The following is a 13,394-nucleotide window of genomic DNA, read 5'->3' on the forward strand; positions in this document are numbered from 1 at the left end:
CAATGTTCAGGAAGATCCAGGGTTAGAAGATATAGAAAATATTGTCAATATTTAGAGCACATGCTACCCTTTCTCTGAAAAAGCACATCACCCACCCACAGAAGTGGAAGAAGGCTATGAAGTGAAGAAAAGTGATGAAGAATCTGAACTATGTTCAAGTAGGTTCTCAGGCATCCAGGACATGGTAGTCTGAGGAGCTTGGAAAGAAAGTGACTGGGCTTTTTGAAGTTTCTTGAATTTTCAGAATGTGAAACTGAAATAGAAGATGTGTCAGAGGACTGCACATCTTCCATTTCAATTATGATGAAGACAAAGAATCAAGCAAGAAAGAGGAGTCAGCTGAGACAGAGGAATATTTGCAGAAATGTGAGGAAACATTGATCTGGTCTTCTATCCTTCCCAGTGACAGACGATGCATGACTCTCTCATGTGCCACAGAGAAAGACAATCTACCACGGTCCAAGCACATATGCCAGGTCCCATACTCCTTCAGTTGCTTTTCTACTCGAGTACTGAAAGCATTATACACAGTGTATTCTGCTTGTTTTATGCTTTTTAACGTTCACATGCCAATGGATGCATCAGAGACCAAGTTGGGGTTCAGTAACTTGCCCAAGGACACCTTGGTAAGAACTCCAGACTAGATCACACAGAGATGGAACCAACAACCATCCAATTAGCAGATGACCTGCTCTGCAGCCAACTCAGTGACAAACAAGGAGGGACAACGAGAGAGGAAGAAAAATGGATAGAATGCAGCTGTAGGCATATGTGGGTATGTTGATTCTTACTGCCGTGCATCCAGTAGAGTCGCTACGGCCAGTTTATGACATCCTGAGTCTGGTAGAAAAGTTTTAAAGGTGACACAAGATTAATCATAGAAGCAAAAAAAGGACATAATTTCTTGATAAAGAAACAATAGATGATCGTCGTTCATGACACAAACGTGCTCCTATTTGAGGTGTATGGAACAAGTGGGTGTTTCTCCTGCTGTTGATGTAAGATCCTGGTACTGATGTGACTGTATGAGCACCAAGTCCCCTTCAGAGGACTCTGTCCATTCCAACAGAACATCCCAAGTAAACCGGGGAACTATGAGATAAAAACATAGGCAGTATGTGATGCCAGGTCCAGCTGTACATGGAACATGCTAGTGTACGATGGCAAACCGTCTGGCCTGCAGTCAGGACACACGAGTTGTCCCTAACATTGCAGAAGGTTTCCAAAAGAAAACAATCACCAGTAACAACTTGTTTACTGTATATGACCCTTGGCCTGCAACTGCAGAAAAGAAAGCTGTCCATGATGGGACCAGTGCAGAGGAATAAACCTGAGCTTCCTCCTGCACTTGTGTCAAATATGGACACGCCTTTGTCCTCATGAAAGTTTACCTTCACTCAGACCCATGCCCTGGTGTCCTACCATGGCAAAATATAGAAAAATGTCAGGTAATGAGTTGGAATAAAGATGAATAAAACCTTGAAACACAGAGATGGATGATATTTTATACTTATTGCTTTATAAACAGTCAAAGCAAACGGGGTCATTTTTGAGCCCAGAGGACAACAGATGTGATTATTTGCTGCCAGTAAAAAACTTGAAGTAGTTTAAGAACAGCTTTCTAAATTAACTTTAACAGATTGTCACAGACGGGTATATGTCAAAGCAACAGACTCTGGTTGTGAAACGATAATCACAATAACTGATGATTTAATTTATTTTTTACCCGAAAACAAAGAAAAAATTCATTTTTATGAGGTTTTTATCAGACTTAAATTTGAAATGAAATAAAAAAATTGTGTCAAAATGTTTGAATTAAGTTTTAATTAAAAGTGGGGGAAAAATCCACTTCATATTAATTAAGTATTAATCAAACCAGATGGGGACATTTTTGACCCCTGAGGACCACAGGTGTGATTATGTGCTGTCATTTAAAAATTTTAAATGGTTCAAAAAAAGAATTCTCACTAAAGTTCAACATACAGCACTCTGTAGTTAGTCAGATAGTCAAAATAATCTAAACAATTAAATATTTCATTTTCTTGTTTTATTTTCGCTCAAAAACATGGTGTACTTTATGTAAACAAGGTCTGGTGGCCCTAAAATGTATAATGTAGGGTAAATTTTGTGTTAATGTGTTGGTCTTAAGTAAAACTAAGGTGTAACACTGAATTGATTGACAATTTATACTTTATACTTTAAAAAAACACTCAAATGAAGTGGGGACATTTTTGACCCCTGAGGACCACAGGTGTATGGAAATCGGGAGGACATTATGAGGGATAAATTAAATTGAACTGCATTCAATTAAAACCAAATATAACTTGTAATCGAATCTATTCAAATGTAAAGTCATCTCACTCAATTTGGACAACTAGCACTGAAACATACACTGACATCCTCTGTTTCCCAATTAGCAGATCAGAGGTTGATGTTTTATTCATGACTCAATACTTGAATGGTTTTATCCTGTTTATAAATAAACATTTATAAAGGACATTGCTTCATTGTCTGATTAATTCTTTGTCTGTGTCAGTCCTTAATACACACACGTATAAAATAATTCTAGTTGCCACAGTCTCCGGAGATCCTGTGCTCCGTTTTCTCATACTTTTCTTCACTGTTTACCTGATTTTGCCCAATAAAATGTACATTTTTGTAAACAATGACTTGTTTTGGGCCATTAAAAAAACTGTCTCCATATGAGGACGTACTTGAAGAGAAAAAGTCACCACTTTGCATTTTACAAATCAAGTAAACAAACACAGGGCTGTTTATCATATAACTAACTTTTAGGTCTGTGGGATGGAAGGATGGGAGCTTTAAATGTTGTGCCTCCATAATTATTCTAGAGTCTTTACAGTGTTCAGCTACATACATAAACTTGAAATGAATTAATCCACCTGTTCACAGGAGATCACAGGAAGATGACACCAAACATCAGAAGATCTTATTGTGCGCCACAGTAAAAGGGTGGTTTCTTGGGGCTAAAAGCACATAATAAACTACAGCAGAAGCTCACATAAAGCAGGAAATAAGCAGGCACCACTTGATCTGCTAATGCACGTTTCCCACTTTTATTGTTGCCTCATTCACTAACAGTTCAATGGTGCAAGATTACCATACACAGAATTAGGATATCTGCATGACACATCTGGGGTTAACTGATATTAATTGTCAGAGGGGGGAAATATCATGGCTAGTTTTGTTTGAAAGGCATTAACAGAAAAACAAACACACAGAGAAAAAAGTGATGAGGTGAAGAAAGACACAATAAGTCTGCTGTCGTTTTAGATGTCACCAGCTACTTTGTATAGTCCTATATCGCTGATATTAGAAAAAATTTAAATGAGTTAAAATACACCTTTATTTTGATAGAGTTCAGATGGATGCCTCGCATGACTAATGAGTAGATCTCCTCCAAAAAAATAACAGACTTCTAATTCACTCAAACCGCTTTCTAATAAAGAGGAAGCACTAATGTAACTCACCTCCTCAGTCGAGCTGCAGGGGGTTACATTTTAGGTCTCCTTTTCCTTTTTCCTCCTCTCTCTTACATTCAAACCCTTAGTTCACACTAGAACAGGCCGCCACACCATCATTTGGTTTAATGTGAGTGGAACAACTAAACCGCACAGACTTAGATCAGTTAGTTCAACCTTTTATTAATATCAGGGTTCATACACATCTTTCAGGGTCAAATTCAAGCACTGTTTAAGCACATTCAAGGTCCATTTTCAAGCTTTTCCAGCACATTACCAAAAAAGAAGAAAGCATGTTTCACTTTGCACCACCTCAGTAAGACCATGTAGAAATTTAAACAAATCATCTTAGGTCGACTTAAATGTCTTTTATGTCTGTTTTTTGTTAAAACAGAGGAAAATGCACCTCACAAAATACTGAAAAAGGAAACGGTTGCCTTACATGCATATAGTGTACAAACTCAACAAACACATTCCTCTTAAAAATTAAGATGTGCAAATGTGAACAAATCAACTTGTTAGAGATCTTCATCTCCACTGTAAATAAACAACAACCCAGAAAACAAGAAAACTGCACCAAACACCACAAACACCAACAAATTAATGTCTTCTCATCAGATATTGAAGCTTCTTTCCTGTGTGACATAAAAAATAGGAGACAGATGTTTGTTTGTTTTTGTTCTTTTTAACTAGTTAAGCACCCACACCCAGAAAAAATGGGGACATTTCATTTTCGAGCAGGAAGCTCCCCCTTTTTGTTACCCTTTAGATGAATAGAGTTTTTTAATTAAATGCATATTCTTTAATAAATGTTATCTTTTATAAAAAGTAGGATAATTAAAAAAAAACTTGTATTATAGTTCTATTGCGTAGAAAAAAAACTGTCTTGTTTTCTGTTGTCTGTTATATAATATTAGGGATGTTTGTGACAATTAATTTCTTAATGGACTAAACTAACCAATAGTCCACAACTAGGAAACACTGAAATTTTAAGTTAAGTTTGAAAACAGTTTAAAAAAAAAAAAAATACCCCATTCCAAAATGTCTTGTGACAATCTCATTGGCTTAGGGAGTGATGATGCCATAGGGAGATCTTAAGAATCTTAAGTCCTTTGATGTTTTTCCTTAAGTAGGGGTGAGAAACAGCAAGTTTTAGTTCGTTTTAGCAGCATCTGTGTTTGCAGCCTACAAACGTTCACCACAGAAGCATTTGGAAAGCTTTTCAAAGTCATCGTATAGAAACTCCAACATGTTTCCAAGAAAAAAACAACCAATTCAAAAAGATTACGCCACCTCTCCTTCCTGGCGTGGCCGGCCAATTTCCCCAAATGGCGTCTCATCCTTCCAAAGGGCATTAGAGGAGAGTAGGAAGGAAAACTACCATCTCCAGAAAAAAATGCAACAAATTGAAGAAGAGAAACTTCAACTGGAGGACAAGTGTAGACGAATAGAAGCCCAAAATAAAGAGCTGGAAGACAGACAACAGCGCCAGCCAGACATAAAAATTATTAATGAGGGCTGGGGAATCAAGTTTGCTCAGACCCGAGAGCAGATTGTGCACCTCATTAAAAAAAACAGGCAAAAGAGTGCAGAACTAAAACAAATGACCAACCATCTCCAAGACAAGAAAACGATGACTGATAAGATACAATGGGATCTCCAATACATGGACCGAAGGAATCGGCTCCTCCAAAGACAGCTCCATGAAGCTGTGGAAGAAAAGAAAGAAATCCTCCAACAGAAGGAAGAGCATGACAAAAAGCAAAGAGACATGCAGCACGAACTGAAGAGCATGCAGGAAAAATACCGAATGCTGAAAGAAAGCCTGGATGAAACACTGCGCCAAAATAAAGACCTTCTTCAACAGAAAGAGCAACAACAAGAAAGACTGAAAGAAGGAAAACATATTGTCTAGGACTTTGAGTCTAAAAATCTAAAACTGCAAGAGTTGTGTAATCAGCTGGAGGACAAAGCAACTAAAGTGGAAGAAGAAAAGGACAAACTGGAGAAACGGTGCTCACAGATGCAGAAAAGGATCGAGCAAAATGCGAGAAACAACTCCGAGCTCGTTAAGGGGATTTTGGTGGAATTCAATAACTTGAAGCGTGAAAACACTCAAATGCAGGCACAAAAACAACAACAAGACAAAATACATGAAGACCTGCAGCTCACGCTCCAAGAAATCCAGAAAAGAAATGAGCAGTTAGAAGACAAGCACAAAGAAGTACAACAGAGAAATGCAGACATGCACAAGGACAAGCTGATACAAGAGGCAACATCCAAACAACCCAAAGACAAGCTTGAAGAACAACAAGCAACATTAGAAGAGGTGGAACAAAGATGTAAGAAACTTGAAAAGCAAAACACAGAAACAATCGATGAGTTGAGAAATCTCATCCTGGAGAAAAAAGCGCTCGTGGAAAAGTGCATGAAAAAAAAGAAAAAATGGTTCCACTTGTTCCGGAGGAGAGACGCTACTGCTTCCTCACCTGATGTAGCCTCGTCTTGCTCCACCTCTGTTAACCCCCCTAACCAGTCCTGGCAGTTGACTGTCCCCTCCTGAGCCTGGTTCTGCCGGAGGTTTCTGCCCGTTTAAAGGCAGTTTTTCCTCCCCACTGTCGCCAAGTGCTTGCTCAGAGGGGATTGTTGGGGTTTTCTCTCCTCTGCCTTTTTTCTTCATTTACTTGTTTAATTTTTTTCATTATTACTTCATTTTACCTTGTTTCTTTATTTACTTGCTTGTTTAACTTTTTTTTTCAACTTATCTAAAAAATAAACCAATTGAATTTATCCTTTGAGTATTTTTCATCTCATCTTTACAGAATTTTTCCAAAACATTTTCAAACATTCAGATCTGTCTTTTATTTTCTTCTTGAAACCTCATAAATGGTGTGTGTGTGTGTGTGTGTGTGTGTGTGTGTGTGTGTGTGTGTGTGTGTGTGTGTGACAGGTGACAGGGTATCACTAGTTAGGTCATCATGTTTAGGCTCATTCACTCCAAAATTATTTAGGCTAAATCTTTAAAACAGTGTCATTGCATACACATTTTCAATTCACTCCAATCGCACAAATGCAGAAATAATTATCTGCAGTATCTTATTTATTATGAGAATGTCATGACTGATCATTTGCACCCACACCACCAAAAATGGGAGCAAAAGCGAGGAGATCATGTTTAATCGGTTATAAGAAAAGGTCAGAAATATAAGTGCCAACATGAGCAGTGTCCACAGAAACCTCTGAATCTCAGCTCAAAGCTCAAATAAACCATTTCTACAACCACCAAACAAAGCAAAGACACCAAACAGTTAAAAGAGCAGTGACATCACCACGAATCTGTGGTCAGGTAATATCCATATTTTGATTGATGATTTTCTGGAGTTAAATGTGAACCGAAGCATATTTTCAAAGGTGTTATATGCTATAAAATACTTTTAAATAAAATAATCTCTAATTAATTAGGTGTGGGAAATAAAAAAAAATCTAATTTTTCTATGTTTGAGTCACAGTAACTTCACTGGGCTCACATTTTACTGATTCCATTCTTTACTCGCATGTTTTAAACGCTTAAAGCACTTTCACAGGTTTTTATATTCTTTTGAAAATTCATGTGAACTCAAGCTGTCAGAATTGTAATGTAAGCTTTGATAATTGTCCACATTTGTCATTTTGACGATTATCCGTTTATTTTAATGAATACAGCAAACAGAAAAAAAACTAACAAATTAACAAACGCGACTCCTAATAAGACAAAACCTGATGATGCTGCAAAACGCAGTTAAGTGAGAGGAGGCTGTAAAATGGAATAACTGAAAAAGTGGCAGTGTACAGAGGTGGCGTTCCTCACCCTCTGGGTATCCGTAGAGGTTGTCAACAAAGTTGGAGATGGTGTAGTCGAAAGTCTGCAGCTGAGATGCCGTCGTTGTCCTCACTGTCGTCCACAAACTTCAGCCCCTCTCCCTGGTTCACTCCTATCAGGATGTCATAGTTTAGGAACTCCCCCTGGTGGAGAAAATAAGGAAGAACATGCTGAGTGCTGGAACAGAGCCTGTGTGCATCACAAGTCTACAACAGGAAGTGCAGCTGAAACACAGCTTTGGGAATTGGCAGCATTTCATTTCCCAGTAAACTAACATATATACATTGCAAACAATAAATACACAATCCAAAATAAAAACACCTCTGCAAATGCAGTGGAAACGTTTGCTCTGGCGGCGCTTCGCATCAACATGTATATGAGGTACATTGCACTTTTGAGATTTGATCTGTGCATAGGTGCATCTTTGATGTGCAGCTCAGAGATCCACAATCCAGCACGTTTCTGTTGCTCTGACTGTCAGGCTGGCTGATCCGAGGTCACGTCAGAGCTTTATTTTTTATCTGAATGTGACAGACAGTTGGTACCTCTCCTTCCATGCATTTCATACGACACAGCAGGCAGACTGCTGGTTGGTTGATCAGAGTTTTTCAATGCTTGTCTGCATTAACACATCTCGAGAGGAGTAGGCGCCAAAGAGTGAATCCGGAGCCGAATGTAGCAGCTGCAGCACGGGCACACAGAGCAAATATTTTCATGGGGTAGTATCAGAAATAAGACCTTTGAATATGTAGTCCCTTTAACTTCTTTCATTCTATTAAACCCTTTGAGAAACATCTATCCGGTGTACTCCTGATATGAGCTCTTATCATTTGTTCCTGATGCTCAAATACAATCCTGGACTCAACATATGTGTCTGTGTCTCTGTCCTTGCTATAGATATGTGTTAATGTGCAAAATAAGGTTAAATAAATTAAGAAATAAATGCCCTCTGTCACATTTCATAGAAACCTTCACTGTGGAATGATTAAAAGCATAAGAAAAAAAATAACAATGTTAAAATAAAAAATATGAACACAATGAGAGTTAGATGAGGTTTTGATTCAAGAATAAGAAGAGAAAAATGAACACATGGTTCCCTGTGATGCTGCTGAACACGAGTACTTCACTTCAGAGATTTCAGCCGACACTGGTGTGACAGCGAGGGGAGTCATTACATCGTAATCTGTCCTGTGGGCCATTTAAAAGCAGCTTTGCTGGCTAACCACTGCCGTCAAAGCAAAAAAACTAAAGAAACATTGCACCTTCATTCCTTTTTCCTTACGTCCTTCTAACCTTTTCACCGTGTTTTCTTTGCGTCTTTACAACAAGAGTGTAAAGTTAATAGCAGTAAATGTCAAGGCTTTCTGATTCTCAGTGAGATAGAGCGAGCTAGAGGAGCAGAGAGGGATGTGTTAAATGAGGGTTAACTACCACACTGATCCCAGAACAGACTGCATGTACAAATCAAGTTCTCTCCTTAGTTCGTTTTCATCCTCCTAGTCCTCCTCCTCATCTCCTTGTAACCCTGTTTTTATTCCTTGGGATGAAAAAGCAAAAAGGGGCCCAAATCTACTCCTGCAGGAACAATCAGTCTTTTTTTTTTAAACTGCTGAGATATGAGGCGATCCTCGCTTGTTTGTCTCTAGTTAGTCTGCAGTTTTTATGTTAACACAAATGCATGAATATTTTACTGACTCACTAACTGACACTGGCACTATCGGGGGTTTAGAGGCGGCGTATGGACACAGATTGAGGAGGATCTAAGTATGACATGAATGACAGAGGAAATCGGGCGTGGCCCTCCTGTCAAAGTTCATTCCCACTTTGAGTTTTTGTTTCAGAGACGGTTCAGCCTGATGCAAATTCACTGCGAGAAGAAAAATACCCTATAAATCTATTAGCAGCTATAGTTTAGGTAGCAGAGCGTAAACTAACACGTCACTTGGAGATATCTGTAGATTTTTCCTTCATGGTTTCAAATGTAAGCTGGCTGATTTGGTTCATTTTTGTTTTTTGTTCTAAACTGAGCAAACCTGGTCTTCTCCTGAGGACTGCTACAGGTATCACGCAAGCATGTTAATTTAATAAAAAACCAACAGCAAAAAACCCCCAAAATAGAATGAAACTCATTTCAGGAGACAAATAAAACTGATAGAGACATTTTTTTTGTACAGATGATTGGCAAACGGAAAGTTTCTAAAGAGTCGTGCACACACAAGTAGACTACTACAACATGCTACTTAGTTAGGGGAGTTTGGGAATGACAACCAAGCAGAACAAAATTAGACCCAAACATTGTCATCGAAACGAAAACACAAAAAGCTGAGGGGAGGGAATAGAGAGGAGGAAAGCTGAGCTGGCAGCGGGGTTGCTGGAGGGAAGCGGGGAGGCAAAAGTTCTGTGGAACTTAAACGTTTGAGTCGCATGAAAAGAGACTTAAGCCACAAGTCTACTTACAAGAGAAAACCGTCAAGAATCACAATGATTAATAAGTTTTAACACTTGGTATTTTCTGTATTTTCAAAGGCTTTTCAGAAAGGATGGAAGCGGTGGTTTTCCCACGTACCGCTCCGCTCAGTTCTTCGTCAGGCCGCCGCGCTGCCTCGCCAGCTTAGATCTGTGGGGAGAGTTTTACGTCTATCCTGCCACAAACCTTAAGCATGGCCTGCTGGTCTTCGCTGTATTCCACCTGTGCTGTGGAGAGGTTGAGGACGCCTCGCTCCACGGGGTCCTGGTCGCTGTTGTAGATGAAGACGTAGGGCCGGCGAACAACCAGAAAATGCTTCACCCCTGAGTTAGAGCGAGGCTCCACGAAGCTTAGAAAACCCTTCTTGGACACAACAGATCTGAAAAGAAAAGATTTGATTCATTTATTTATTTTTTAAGAGAGTGCTTGTTTTTCTGAGGAAGAAGCAGAGTTGGTTTGTTTCCAGCTGAAATCATCCAGGCTCAGGAATTCGAATCGATCCACATCATTTCTGCTTGAACTAGAGAACATGAGTGTCGACTTACATTTGGTCTGTGAGACACATGTCATAGTGACAGTATTTGGGTTAATATGGCATTACTCACGTGGGTCGCATTTCTTCAATATCAGGCACCAAGTTGAGGAACTCGTTCTTTGCAGCCCGCGCAAGGTAGGAGGTCTCCAGAGTGGGAACCATCGGGAAGTTTTCATAGTCTGAGCAGGAGGGACTGGAGGCACGTGAGCTGTTCTCAGGGGTCCTTTAACACAAATCACACCAAGTTAGAATCAAGTAGATAACCTGTCAATAACCGTTTGCACATCGAGGTCAATGTTCCTAAAAATATGTTTACTTCTGGTCCATGGAGCCTCAGCGGGAGTCCGACAGAGAGGGGGAGGTAGAGGAAGGGGTGAGGGTGGCACTGCTGAAGCTCGTCACGGATGGATCACGTCCGATCGGTGAGATGAGAGAAAGCTGAAGTGAAACAACAGCAGGATGAGGTAGGCGTCAATATATCAACTCCCTGATGTGACACAGAAAGGCTGTTGTTTTTATTTCTTTGTATTATGTCTCACCTTGCAGTCACTGATGCTGTTCACCAGCTGGTTGTATTCACTATTGAAGGTGTGTGTCAGAAGGCGCAGGCACTACAACACAACAGGAACAAGACCGATCAGCTCCGAGCAGAGAAGGAAGAAGGCAGCAACAAGATCGCCCACTAAGCCGACGTTTTTCTCACCTTGGTGGCCAGCTCCTTCTCACGATCCACCAGCTCTCAATGTCGGCGGAATCGTAGCCGCTGCTCTCGCTCGGCGCAATGGCGCTTTCAAAGGTGGTGCTGGAGATCTGCGAGGAGATGGAGGTGGACGTGGACAGAGTGCCGGAGCTCACGCTGGGGGACAGAGACTCACTCAGGGACTTGGTGGTGGGAGCTGTTCCCACGGGAGCCGCCTCTCCCAGCTTCTCTCTCAGCGCCAGAAGGTGACGGGTCTTTTCATCCACCTGGACGAAAGATGGGGGCGAATGTGAGGTGGGGAGAAGAGGGGAGGGTTAGTCATGTAAAGTCTGTACTCTAAAAAAACCCTTTTTAGAATAGCACTTTGGTCTTTGAGTTGAAAAGTCTTTTTTCCCTCTACAATATTAAACAGAGATTAATTTCTTTAGAAATCTTTTAAGGCCCCACCTCCTGCAGCTGCTCCATCTTCTCTAGCTCCCACTGGAGCTCTAGGATGAGGCTATCTCCTCTGGGCCTCCTGCCTGCCAGGTTCTCCTCTCCACGCTCGTAAGCCACTGATGTGTCCAAGACCTTCCTCCTCCTCCTCTGCATCCCTGCTCAGGACATGAGCCCTCATTAGGATGAAGCTCTCCGCAGAATTATGATAAAACAGCTGCTGTTCTTTAAACATGTTTCATGGCCGCTCACCTGGGCTTCCAGTGTCAGACATCTTACACAAGCTCAGCTCGTAGATCCCAGTCACTCGGTTGCTATAATGAAGCAGAAGTTATGAAGAAGGAAACTTTGTAACAGGGCAGATATCTTTGATTGTGAAACAGAGATGGCCACAGTGCAGCAGCCCAGATTTACCAGTCAGGAGTTTTGGAGTATCCAGTCCCAAAGAGGTTCTTGAGAGAACGGGGTGGGGACAACTTGGCGTCTCGGGAGTAAAAGACCATGCAGATGTCTTTGGTGATAATGGCAGGCTGGATGCAATGGTCCAGCTGCAGAGAGGAGATAAAGGGTGTGTGTTAGACACGATGACATCAAGAGACTTAAAAACACGTACAAACAGGTACAACACGGCGGAGCAGCAGCTGACCTCCAGATACGCAGATAAGGTCATGTAGATCTTCTCTCCATAGGGAGTGACGCGGTTGAGCAGGAGGGAGTTGTGCAGGGATCTGTCCCACACTGCCTCAAAGCGATAGAAAGTGCTGAAAAAGACAGACAGAGGAAAAGTTAGTTTGACAGCATTATTTTTTATGAAGTACTTGGTGCTAACATTACAGGGTCTCTGTTTACAGCAGTATGTCATGCTGTTAAAAAAAAGTGAGTGACGTGAGCACAGTTCTGACATATCAGGAAGTGAACACAGTGACTGAAGCGGTGTTCACATTCATCCTTTAATCATGACAAAACGTGAGGAATCACACTGAGGTGAGACCTTGACAACAGATAAATCAGGAGCCACAGTGTCAAGTGTCAGCCGACACCAATCGGGACAATGATAAGAAAGAAATTCATTTACAGACACGTGAAAAAGCAGTTTAAGGATCTGGATCTAGATTATTACAACACATTATTTATTTAAAACAACCCAAAATGCACAAATGATTATAACCAAGTACATGTGACCTGTGAGTACCTGTGATTCAGCAGCTGATGGAACCAACTTTAGCAGCAAAAACTTGAGGTAATTTTTTATTAGTGTTTCACAGCAGTGTGGATGGATTTCTGGCCCATTTGTCTTTACAATGTTTCTTCGGTTCATTGAAGTTTGCAGATATTTATTCACAGCTTTCTTAATGTTCAATCATGTTGAAGTCTCAACTTTGAGCCACTGCAGCACCACTCTGTTGTTGCTTTGCTGCTGCGCTCTGGAGTCACTGACCCAACGATGATCTCTTTGACTCTAGAGTACTTCATGGCTCACTCAGTGACCTGGACACTTTGCAGGTTCTTTGGCAGCAAAAAAAGCCCAAATAATCATCACCCGAGCAAAACCGTTGGTATGACATGTTTGTGCTGATATGCCGTGTTTGGTTTTCACCAATGTTGAAGCTGTGCATTAGGGCTTAGCTTTTCAACTTTGCAAACCTAACCCATGTTGCCATGTTGTATTTAGAGGGAAAATGGTTTCTCCTGGAAGCCTTTCCAAACAGGCCATATTTGTTGAGTCTTTTTCTAATTGCACTGCCATGAACTCCAACATTTAGCATGCTAACTGTGGCCTGTAGAGCCTCAGATGTGTGGGGTGAATTTTCTGGGACGTCCACTCTTGGTAAGATTGGAAACAGTCTTTGAATTTTTTAACTTGCAAATAATCTTTCTTGCTGTAAAATGATGGACTTCAAAGCCTTCCCACATTC

At 40.7% G+C, this 13,394-nt stretch overlaps 2 pseudogenes across 1 annotated transcript; one reads left to right on the top strand and one right to left on the bottom strand.

Moving 5' to 3' along the window:
• The first annotated feature begins 4,731 nt into the window (after positions 1–4,731).
• On the top strand, positions 4,732–6,045 carry LOC146364418 (uncharacterized; annotated as a pseudogene).
• Positions 5,998–12,644, bottom strand: LOC146364419 (kinesin-like protein KIF1B; annotated as a pseudogene). The gene is made up of 10 exons (XR_014799065.1): positions 12,125–12,644; positions 11,893–12,026; positions 11,731–11,792; positions 11,491–11,636; positions 11,047–11,309; positions 10,883–10,954; positions 10,660–10,781; positions 10,414–10,566; positions 9,995–10,187; positions 5,998–7,484 (listed from the first exon to the last, which is right to left on the bottom strand). The product of XR_014799065.1 is annotated as a kinesin-like protein KIF1B (transcript).
• Between the last annotated feature and the right edge of the window lie 750 nt (positions 12,645–13,394).

This window comes from Perissodus microlepis, chromosome 20, assembly GCF_051167445.1.
Source record: "Perissodus microlepis isolate ML-2025 ecotype Zambia chromosome 20, ASM5116744v1, whole genome shotgun sequence".
Lineage (NCBI taxonomy): Eukaryota > Metazoa > Chordata > Actinopteri > Cichliformes > Cichlidae > Perissodus > Perissodus microlepis.